The 12,743-nt window shown below is 37.9% G+C and overlaps 1 non-coding gene across 1 annotated transcript; it reads left to right on the top strand.

The window, feature by feature from the left end:
• The first annotated feature begins 2,156 nt into the window (after window positions 1-2,156).
• Window positions 2,157-2,263, top strand: LOC141709768 (small nucleolar RNA R71). Its single transcript, XR_012570329.1, has one exon. It is a non-coding gene; the product is annotated as a small nucleolar RNA R71 (small nucleolar RNA).
• The last annotated feature ends 10,480 nt before the right edge of the window (window positions 2,264-12,743 follow it).

Here is a 12,743-nt window from a genome sequence, read left to right on the forward strand (position 1 = left end):
GAAAATAGTGCGCAAAGTCTGGGTCAAATCTGCAACAAAATAATGGTGAATTTCGTGCATGGCCTCCATACGCCTAGTTACTCGCCTTTACTACTCATCACCAATACTAGTACTATCAACTACCTGCTGCACATGAGAAGAACCCTCTGTAGGCACTGAAGGATTCGTTCGGCTACCCTCTACATCATAAAAAATATATCCCAAGCCCTTATCATGGGGTGCACCTAATAATGCATAACTCAAGTGATCTGGTAGTGGGTGAAGCTCAAGTATGGAAACATCTTCAATAGATGGGTCGAGATGTTCTTAAGAAATTTTCAGATCTTCTAACCCAAGAATATCGAATGGCATATCCAACTTCCTCTTCCATGGAGGAGCATCCAAAACCTGCAGTTGCTCTGCTCCTTCTTCCTTTTCAATAACTGATTCCCCTATTAAGGATCTCTCTAAGATATCTGACTTTGGCAATTTCTCCAGCTCCGAATTCCCGACAGAGTCGACCCACTCTACTTTAAAGCACTCCTCATTAGCTGTGGGTAACTTTATTGCCTTGAACACATTAAAAGTGACCTTCTGATCTTGAACCTTCATCGTAAGCTCTTTTTTTTACACATCGATCATAGTTCGACCTGTAGCCAAGAATGGTCTTCCCAAGATGATGGGAATCTTGTTATCTTCCACAAAATTTAGAATTACAAAATCAGTAGGGAAGATGAGTTTATCCATATTGACCAAGACATCCTCTACTATACCTCATGGATAAGCGATGGAACGATCACCTAGTTGCAATGACATGTATGTCAGTTTCGGATCAGGTAGACCAAGCTTCTTGAAGATAGATAAGGGCATAAGATTGATGCTAGCTCCTAAATCATATAAACAATTGTTGAACGACAAGTTTCCGATGGTGCAAGGAATAGTGAAGCTTCCGGGATCTTTAAGCTCCGGAGGCAACTTCTGTTACAACATAGCACTGCATTCCTCCGTAAGAGCAACGGTGTCTAAGTCATCGAGCTTCACTTTCCAAGAGAGAATACCTTTCATAAACCTCACATAGCTAGGCATCTGTTCAAGAGCTTCAATGAAAGGTATGTTGATATGAAGTTTCTTGAACACCTCCAGAAACTTAGCAAATTACTTATCCAACTTCTGCTTCTACAGCCTCTTAGAAAAAGGAGGTGAAGGATATACCTGCTTCTCCCCTGTATTACCCTCAGCAGGAGTGTGTTCCACAGTTTTCTTCCTTGGTTCCACCTCGGCATCCTTCAACACTTCTTCTTCAGCCATAACTTCATTTTCTGAAACTTGAGATTTTTTAGGCTCTTCGTCTTGCTGAATTTTGGGGCTTGCGACCTTTTCAGACCTTGGCGTTCACCTGTTCTTTAACTTCCCTTTTAACTGGATTGGCTTCTATATCACTAGAAAGCATTCCTGGTTGTCGATTCAATAAGGCGTTAGCAATTTTCCCTATTTGGTCCTCCAGAGTCTTGATAGAAACAGCCTGGCTTTGGCATATAAGAGCCTGGTTTTTGCACATAAGCCTCAACTCCTCCAATTCAGATTTTTCATTCGAATATTGACCTGCAGCTCCATCAGTTTGTTGTTGTAGTTGGAGTTGTTGTCTTGGTGTAAATTGTTGCTGAAAACCAGGAAGATTGAATTGCTCATTTCCAAACTGTTGGAATGGTTATTGCATCGCATTCTGATTGTTGCTCCATCTGAAGTTACGATGATTCCAGTTGTTAGGATGATAAGTGTCTGGAATTGGTTGCTGCGATCTCTGAAAGTTGCTCACAAACTGAGCTGATTCACTAGATATAGCGCATTGCTCCGTCACATGCGAACCTGCATATAGCTCACAAACACTGGTTATCTGATTAACATCATAGTTAGCCGGAGAATCGATCTTCATAGACAACTCCTTTAGTTGAGCAGTGATAGCCGTAGCTGTATCCACTTGAAGAACTCTTACTACCTTGCCCTGTGGCAATCTCTGAGTTGGATACCGATATTCATTAGCATCCATCAGTTCAATTAGATTATAAGCTTCATCATAGCTCTTAGCCCATAAGGCTCCACCTGTGGCTGCATCGAGCATGGGTCTAGACTGTGCTCCCAAACCATTATAAAAATAATTGATGATCATCCAATCAGGAATTCCATGATGAGGACACTTCCTAAGCATCTCCTTGTAACGCTCCCAAGCTTCATATACAGATTCTCCTGATTGCTGTGCAAATTGAGTAAGAGCATTCCTGATTGCAGCTGTCTTTCCCATAGGGAAGAATTTAGTGAGAAAATTTTGAGCAAGATCTTCCCAAGTAGTAATCGAACCAGCTGGTCGAGAGTGTAACCAGCTCTTAGCCTTGTCCCTCAGAGAGAATGGGAATAGTCTCAGCTTTACATCATCTTCAGAAACACCGTTAAACTTGAAGGTATCGCAGATCACAATGAAATCCCTAATGTGCATATGGGGATCTTTCTGCATCCATTGATTTATGCCAGGCTTGATCTCAAAGGTATTAGCTGTGATAGCTGGCCTGACAATGCTAGATTGAATGTCATTGATCTTGGGTTAAGAAAAATCCATCAAGGCTTTCGTTCGCGCTGCTGGATCTCCAATTGTAATGAATACTGTTAGTCCTTTAACAATTCAACAAGACTTACAGAAGGGGGGTGGAATGGAATTCTTGAAACTTTTTCTTAAAAAAAATTGTTCTATCTTACATATATATATCAGTGTGAATTGATTTGCATAGTGCGGAATAATAACTTCAAATGAATCAAAACATAAGTAATTAAAAACACAAGTCTTTAAAAACTTTCTGGTGGATTTGAATGTCTCCACCAGAGATATATATAATATATATCGAGAGAACTCTGTGTAGCAAAAAGCTCACAATTGCTTACAAATGTTGAACAACTAAGAGTTCTGAGAAATGCTAAGAATAAAACTTACAAATGTTTCTCTCTTGGTTGCTTAGTTAGTTATTCTATTTGCTGCTTCTTGGTTTATATATAACCAAGATTACAAAGTAATAAGACAAGAAAATAAAAACAAAAACTATCAAATCTAATACTTTGCTACTTCATTACTCTATTCTAGCATCTTTGAATATCTTCATAATAGCATGGAAATGGCAGTGCTTCTTTGTTCTCGAAAACCCAGTTGAATAGGCTACCACATCCCATTTACATACACTCAACGCATATGACTGTGTTATCACTGTCAACGGATATTTGAATTGATTATCCGTTGATTACATGATCATCCGTCGATGGCTTTGTTGATCATCCGTCGACAGCTTTGTTGATCATCCGTCGACAGCTATATTGATCATCCGTCGATAGCTTTGTTAATCATCAGTTGGTAGCTATTTAGCACTTGACTTCATTTCATTTATGCAGAATTACAATACATCATCTATGTACAATTAATCAACCTATTCTGCATATCTAGTTAAAGTCAATCATGACTTATATGCTACTACATAATCTATACAAAGGTGTAAGCAGAAATGTGCTACAGACTTATTGTTACATAAGCTACTCACTCGATGGATAATAAATCATCATCCGTCGGGACTATATTGAGTCATCCGTCGGGACTATAATCCTTATCCGTCGAGTGCTACATTTTTCATTAAGTAAAATCTACCAAGGTGTTTTGTTAATGAAATCATCAAGTTCACAACATATACACAACAATCTCCCCTAATTTATGTCTACTGAAATTGTAGCCATAAATTAAGAGAAACTTGATGATAACAAAACACCCTAAAAATACAACTTTGAAAGAAAGTAGATAATACTGTAAAGTGCTTCAATTAACAAAATGTACAAAGTTTAGCTCACAGTCATTTTCAAGGTGCTCCTCTAGCCTGAGCAGATTTATCTAGTTCCTTGAAGGTCTGGATCTCTTTCCAAGCTTTCTGTTGTTTTCTTCTATCTGATTTTGGAGCTGTCTATGGAATTCCAGTTCATCAGATTCTGAGAGATTTAGCTTTTCTTGCATCTTCAAGAGAGTCTCATTGCTGGAGATGCTCAATTGGTCTTCTAATCTGAAAAATCTTCTCACTCCTTTGTCATCCATGAACTCCATCAGCCAATAGGGCCTTAGATGCACTCTTCTCCCTGTGTAAGGGATAATTAGAGTCTTTGGGAGTGCATCTTTAGCTCTAAAACTCCTCAGTTCTTCAATCTTCTTTAGAACCAATCTTCTTGCAGTTACATTGAACCCAAAGTTCTTCTTGAAAGATGAATAAACCTTAATCAGTACAGCTTGGCTTTCTTGAAGCATCCTGTGAAGTGGCCATTGAATCTCCTTTCCTCCCTTGTACTTGAAAACTAACCTTTCCGGTAGGTTTCTCTATGCATCAATCCCTCTCACTTTTTCTAGTTCATCTAGATAGAGATTTAGATCAGAGAATTCCTTGATGTCACATAAGTACATGTAATCTCCCTTATTGACTTTTGATTGAGCTTTGACTAGAGATTTGGATTTGTGAGGTGACAGCTTCACTTTCTTTACTACTCTTGACTTTGTTCTTTTTCATTCACAAAGATCTGATTGACTTCAGAGTGATGAATGGATGACTTTACTGGCTCCTTTACTAGCCCAAACTTCCTTTGTATGTCCTCATCAATTTTCTCCCAGTTGATTGGCTTCAACTGCTCCTTTTCAGCTTCTCTTAAATTGGCTGCTGCTGCATTGATCAGATCTATACTATTTGTTACTGGTGGCTTGGTGAAAGTAATTATGGGCACAATTACTTTACAGATTTAAATTTGAAGCTTCTCCCCCTCACTTGGTCCTTTCTCCCCCTTTTTGTTATCATCAAGTAGAGTAGAGGAGGAGGTTTGAGCAGCCACCAGTTTCTGAAGTAAATCTGTCTGCTAGGCTTGATGAAGATGAATGGCTGTTAGAGATGCTTCCATAGCTGACATTCTTGTATCCAAAAAATCTATCTTTGTTGCAAGATCAGAATTTTTCCTTAGTTTCCTCTTGATGTCAAGCATTATAGCTTCTGGAAGCTTAGAATCCATTTTGTCTGAAATGGCCTTCTTCATCTCATCAATATCACCCTTGATGGTGTTAACATCTCTAGCATGTTGGAAGCCTTGAATCTGTTATAGTTGCATAGAAGCAAGATGTGCTTGAATGAGCTTCTTGGTGTTGGCAAATTTAGTGGTTTGAAGAGTAGTATTTGTTTGATTGATTAATTGAATCAAGGTTGTCTTGAAGTAGTGCTCATCACAGTGATTTGAAAATGCCCATGATGGCATTCCTGATCTTGAACTTGAACCTACTTCTCCCCTTGTCCAATGCCTCTTCTTCACTATCTCCACCTTCATCACCAAAGAAATCGGCTGAACCACCAGTCTCATAATCCACATCACCAGCTGTAGAAGGCAAAGCTGTATGGCATCCTTAGCTCTTAGCATTGACTGAGTGGTATGCACCAAATTGAGCATCCTTTCTGCATTATCATTGCCCTGTTCAGCTAGAAGTTGATAAGCTGGAACAGGATGAGTAAATACCTCAGCATCAAGGGAGGTTGAATCTATAACAGCTTGAGGTTGCTGAGATAGTCCCTCCCTGTCTGTATCCTGGACATTCATTGACTCACTAGCAATGACATCCATCCTTATAGCTCATGTACCTTCATTTCCCTCTTGTTCTCTCTTTTGTTGCATCAGGGTCTCACCTTGGCTCCCCACCCTCACACCCTCACCTTCACCATCTAAGGTGGGACTCCTCTCACTTTCTTTTGCCAATCCTGAAGAAATGGATTGCATATTTTCACTCTTTTGCTCTCTGTTTTCCTGGGAGCAACCCAGACTCTCACTCATAGCACTCTCTGCCCTCAATCCTAAGAGTGACTGTACAACCACTAATTCTTCTGCACTAGAAATGAATGAAGTTTGAAGCTGTGCAGAGACACTCGACGGATGATTAATATCCATCGGGTTAGTGATTTTGCTAACCGATGGATAATTACTGTTAAGCTTATCCGTCAGGATATAGACACTACTTGACGGATAAGCAATATCCATCGAGAAAGTAGAAATGAATGAACTTGGAATAGAAACTGTTGTGGACTCTGTGCTGATTGATGATATTTTGGGCACAGATGATTCAACAGTTCCTGAAAGAATTGGCAAGTGAGCCAACAAATCATCTAAAAGATGATGCTCACTTGCACTAGATTTTGGCTTCCCCAACAGAGTTAAAGAAGGGGAATCAGGGATTGATGTGTTTATCATATCCATATCCAGAGAATTTATTGGTAAGTTTGGTGTTTGAGGTGCTTCTATAACTAGAGATTTTGGCTGTGACTCCATATTTATTGGAGCCACATCAAACTGAATTTGTGAAGGTGCAGTAACTGTGTCTTTAGCACCAGTTTGCACAGTGTGTGTACCCTGTGCATCCCCAAGGGTTTTGGATTTTTTCTTTCTGGCATAAGTTTGGGGTGAGCTTGTGTCCCTTACCCTCTTGGCCTGTGCTCTTGGTTGAGAGCTTTGTTCAATAGTTACATCCTTTTGGGAGGATGCAACTAGAAATGAGCTTTTATCCTTTTTAAGCACTGCTGTTTGTTGGGAAACTGCAGTGTGGCTAGGATCGGAACCACTCAACTCTCCATCCTTATCCTTAGGGTTTCTTTTATGTTCACCCTTTCCCTCACCTACCTTGACCACCTTCACACTCCCCTCTTTGGTTTTGGTGGATTTTGTAATTGGCATCTTTTGAGAGATACCAGATGGGGCTTTCTTTGATTTGGATTTTGAAATTTTTGTTGGTTTGGTAGCTTGGGTAGGCAACTGTTGGGTCATTGACACAGTTTCCATAGCTACACTAGAACCCAAAGAAGCTAGTGAGGTTGGAATAATAGTAAGGATAGATGAACTTACCTCACTTACCTGAGGTGCATCCATTACAGGGAAATAGAAAAGTGGCACTTCTCTGTGATGATTTTCCCTGTTCAAATCTGCAATGATTCTTCTCTCTTGAACCCAACAATCTAATTTATTGTTTGGGTTCTCAAGCACAATTTCCTCAGAGAGGTGGTTAGCTAAAATCATGAAAAATCTAGCATAATAAACACTTTTACCCCTCTTATATAACTCCCCTAACTTAAAACCTAACTCAAACAGAACAAGGTCACTAAAATTAGAGTACTTATCTGTAACTATCATGTAGAGCATGTTAAGCATGGAAATGTTAACATAATCAAAATTACTGATTTTACCAGAAAAGACCTTGCTCACTATATCATACATGAAACTTTATTCCTTCATAAGACCCAATCTCCTAATGTCACTCAACCTAGAAGTAGAAAGAGCATATTTCATGGAATTAAGCATATTAACTATATCAGTGTCTATGTGTGGTGAGGTTACATTATTGTCAGGAATTTTGAAACATGGTTTAATAACATCACTATTAATACAGAATTCCTAATGGTGAGTGTGATGGTCTTATCTGTTGAGTTGTATGTTGTCGGGGTCCACATTTCTTCAACAACTTCACAAAAGATGGTGGGTGATTCCAGCATGGCATAGCTAAGCTTGCAGTTCTTCACAAAATCCATCATTTTGTGGTAGTCACCAGATTGCTGAATTCCCTTGTTTACTAAGGCCATGAGTTGTTCTTCTCATAAATGGACCTAGTTTGAGACATAATCTTGACAACAAGCGCCATTGTTAGAGAGTAAGAGCTTGCAGAGAGAGAGTAAGTCTTTTGAAAGAGAAAGAAATTGGAGCAGATAATTTGAGAATGATAAAAGAAAAGCAATGGAAATGAAATAGGCTTTTATACTATCTCAAAAAAACTGCCAAAAATAATAAAGTAAAATAAAGTAGCCAATTAAAATTGCCCAAAATAGCCTTTTAAAAAAAACTGTAAAAAATCCACCCATTATCCGTCGTGTTATGCTTACAAACTGTAAGTATACTCGACGGATAATGTTCAGGAAACCAACGGCTAAGATTTAGACAATTCGACGGATGAGGATAAACCGTCATCCGTCGAGTTATAAAATATTCCAGAAAAATAATTGATTTTTATTAGCAAATGTATGCCGATGGATGATCAAACTCGATGGATAACGATCATCCGTCGAGATGTAAATTTTGACTTAGCCAAAATTTCATCCAAGACTGAAAAATTAATTAAATTTCTGGCTGCATTACAACTTGCAAATTATCTCATAAAGATTTACAAATAATTGAGCATATCTAACTCACTTACCAACCTTGAAAAGGCGGATTCATCCAGTGGCTTGGTAAAAATATCTGCAAGCTGCTTCTCACTTGGAACAAAATGTAGTTCCACAGTATCATTCATTACATGTTCCCTTATGAAGTGGTACTTGATGTCTATGTGCTTTGTCCTTGAAAGTTGTACTGGATTTTCAGTGATGGCAATTGCACTTGTGTTGTCACAAAAAATAGGAATCCTTTCAACTTACAAACCATAGTCTAGCTATTGATTTTTCATCCACAAAATCTGTGCATAGCAACTGCCATCAGCAATATATTCAGCTTCAGCTGTAGAAGTAGAAACTGAATTTTGCTTTTTACTGAACCAGGACACAAGCTTGTTTCCTAGAAATTGACAGGTTCCTTTTGTACTCTTTCTATCAATTCTACAACCTGCATAGTCTGCATCTGAGTAACCAGTTGGATCATAACCAGAATCTCTAGGGTACCAAATGCCAAGTTTTGGTGTTCCCTTGAGATATCTGAAAATTCTCTTATTAGCTACTAAGTGAGATTCTCTAGGGTCAGCCTGAAATCTAGCACACAAACATGTAGCAAACATTATATCTGGCCTACTTGCTGTTAAGTACAGAAGTGAGCCAACCATGCCCCTATAACTTGAAATATCCACAGATTTTTCAGTAGTGTTTAATTCAAGCTTAGTTGTAGTAGCCATGAGAGTTTTTGCAGATGTGCAATCCATTAGATCAAACTTTTTTAAAAGATCAAAAATGTATTTAGTTTGACTAATGAATATTCCATCACTAACTTGCTTAACTTGCAAACCAAGAAAGTAAGTTAGTTCTCCCATCATACTCATTTCATACTTGCATTGCATCAATTTGGCAAACTTTTTGCAAAGTTTCTCATCTGTAGAGCCAAAAATAATATCATCTACATAAATTTGAACAAGTATGCTAGAGCCATTCATATTTCTAAAGAATAAAGTTTTATCTACAGTACCTCTTGTGAAGTGATTTTCCAAAAGGAACTTTGATAAAGTGGCATACCAGGCTCTAGGTGCTTGCTTTAGTCCATAAAGTGCTTTCAAAAGATAATAGACATGTTCTGGAAAATTTGGATCTTCAATACCAGGAGGTTGACTGACATATACTTCCTCCTCCAAATCTCCATTCAGAAAGGCACTTTTGACATCCATTTGATAGACCTTGAAATTGGCATGGGCTGCATAGGCTAAGAAGATTCTGATGGCTTCAAGTCTTGTAACAGGAGCAAATGTTTCATCAAAATCTATTCCTTCTTGTTAAAAATAGCCCTTAGCAACCAATCTATTTGTTCCTGACTACTATGCCATTTTCATCCATCTTGTTTCTGAATACCCATTTGGTGTCTATTGGATTCTTTCCTTTAGGCTTGGACACCAGCTTCCATACATTATTCCTCTCAAATTGGTTTAGCTCCTCCTGCATAGCTAAAATCCAATCAGGATCCAACAAAGCTTCCTCTACCTTCTTTGGTTCTTCCTTGGAAAGAAAGTTGATGTATATACATTCTTCTTGAGTTGCTCTTCTGGTTTGAACTCTAAAGAAACATCACCAATGATGAGCGCAAAGGGGTGATACTTTGTCCATTTCCTTTGTTGAGGTAGATTAGCTCTAGATGAAGAGGCCTCATCGTTGTCTTGATGTGTGATTGAGTTTTGATTATTAGAAACTCCCCCTGAGCTTGTGGATCTTTGATTTGAGAAAGGGGAACTTTCTATAGGTGACCTATTCATATTTCCAGCTTCTTTTGATAACCCGACGGATGGTGAATTTTGAGTTCCGACGGATGAAGCTGGTTGTCTACCGATGGATAACGCAGATTGCCTCCCGACGGATGAAGCATTATGCAACTCAACAGATGTTGAATTTTGTGCTTAATTGGTAGTGGATTTTTCTGTATTATCCTTTGATACTGTTTCTTGATCACTTTCATCATCACTGTCATCACTAATCATCTCCACATTGTCAAATTTGAGGCTCTCATGGTAATCTCCATCTTGCAGTCCTTCAATCTTTTTATCATCAAATACAACATGTATTGATTTCACAACAATGTTGGTTCTTAGATTGTAGACTCTATATGCTTTACCAACAGCATACCCAACAAAAATTCCTTCATCTTCTTTAGCATCAAACTTCCCATTTTGATCAGTTTGATTTCTCAATATATAGCATTTGCAGCCAAAGACATGAAGAAAATTTAGAGTTGGTTTCTTGTTCTTGAACAATTGATAAGGAGTCATGCATTTTGTTTGATTGATAAGAGAGATATTCGGAGTGTAGCATGCAGTATTTACAGCTTCAGCCCATAAATATGTTGGCAATTTAGATTCTTCAAGCATTGTCCTGGCAGCTTCAATAAGTGATATGTTCTTCCTTTCCATTACTCCATTCTGTTGTGGGGTTCGTGCTGCTGAAAACTCATGCAAAATTCCATTTTCTTCATAAAATGCTCTCATGACAGAATTCTTGAACTCAGTTCCATTGTCACTCCTGATTTTTCTAACTTTGAAATCAGGATGATTATTGACTTGCCTTATGTGATTGATTATGATTTCACTAGCCTCATCTTTAGACTTTAGGAAATATGTCCAAGAGAACTTTAAGAAATCATCTATAATTACTAGGAAAAATCTTTTCCTTGAAATGGACAACACATTGACTGGTCCAAACAAATCCATGTGTAGCAGTTGCAAAGGTTCTTCAATTAGTGAATCAAGTTTCTTTCTGAATGATGCTTTAATCTGCTTTCCCTTTTGGCAGGCATCACACAATACATCCTTAGAAAACTCCACTAGAGGAATGCCTCTAACCAGTTCTTTCTTTACTAGCTCATTCAAGGTCTTGAAGTTTAAATGGGATAGTTTCTTGTACCATAACCAACTTGCATCCTGACTTGCTTTGCTGAGAAGACAAGTAACATATTCTGCATTAGATGTGTTGAAGTCAGCTAGGTACACATTTCCTTTTCTCACACCAGTGAGAACCACTTTGTTGCTCCTCTTGTTGGTCACAACACAGGCTTTTGAGTTGAAGGTTACTGAATTGCCTTTATCACAAAGCTGGCTGATACTCAACAAATTATGCTTGAGACCAGCCACTAAGGCAACCTCCTCAATGATGACATTGTCTTTTGAAATCAAGCCATATCCCACAGAATAACCCTCGCTGTCATCTCCAAAAGTAATACTTGGGCCAGCTCTTTCCTTGAACTCTGTGAGGAGGGTAGAATCACCAGTCATGTGTTTTGAACAACCACTGTCCAAGTACCATAGATTCTTTCTGTTTCCCTACACACATCAAAATCAAATCAAGTTGATTTTGGTACCCAAGTTTCCTTGTGTTACGACCGGCATTTTATGTAATATTATTTGTGAATAATATTAAGTTAAATAAAAATATATTCAATGCTTGTACGTTTGTGTGAGTGAAAATTTCTGCATTTTAAATTTGCTTTGGGTAGTATATGATTTTTCAAAGCAAGAATTTATTTAATTTCTTTATTTTTGATTTATAAGGAATATTCTAAGCCTTGGAAAAATCTTCTTTTAAAAGGCATTTTGTTCACAAATTTTGAAAATGATTTTATAAAGTCTCTAAAAATCCAAGTTATTTTATGGTATAAATTTTATAATTTTTGAACTTGTATTTTATTATATAAAAATAAATCTTTGAAAATTAGTTGCTTAATAATTATCAAATTACATGATTACCCTTGCATGCAAACTCTCTTCTATTCAACCAAGGGGCAAGGAGGGCAATTCCAACCCCACTCACTTTCATTTTACTAGCCACATTACTATTTTGTCCTTGCATGCAAATCTACCTAACTATGATTGGAAGGTTACTATTGTAATTTCTCTCATCCACTCACTTATGGGCAAATAAAAACCAAGTAAACATGACAAACACACCACTTTCACTCCACCATTTCCACACTTCTCCTCCCTCCTCCCTCTCCTCTCGGCCCTCCCCCTCTCCTCTCGGGTTTTTAGCCGAAAACCTACCCCCTCCCCTTTTCTTCATTCCACATTCAAGTTTCCACCTTCCATACAAGTAAATATTACTTCCTATATCATGATCATTCATATTTCAAAGAGTTTTAAGTAGAAAGTTTAAGTTTAAGGGTTGCATGTAAAGGTTTTAGTGAAACTCAAAATACAATCTTGATTCTTATGGATTTAAGGTTGTTTTCGAGAGGACTACAATAAATGGATAAGTGCCAAATCTTGAGAAGGAAACTCTTGATGATTTAATGGCCATTTCCATCCATTTCATTCGGCCATGACCATATGGGAGCCGAATGAATGGTCCTTGAAATCATTCTTGTTGTTTTGTTCAATTTTTGCATGTTTATGTGATAATGACTTGAATTTTGTGGTGAAAATTTGATAAAACTCCTTGCATGCTAAGTGATCATCTAGGTATACCTTATGCTAGGCTTGCATGTCAATTTTAAGATGGAATATATGT

Source organism: Apium graveolens, chromosome 2, assembly GCF_009905375.1.
Source record: "Apium graveolens cultivar Ventura chromosome 2, ASM990537v1, whole genome shotgun sequence".
In the NCBI taxonomy this organism is placed as follows: domain Eukaryota; kingdom Viridiplantae; phylum Streptophyta; class Magnoliopsida; order Apiales; family Apiaceae; genus Apium; species Apium graveolens.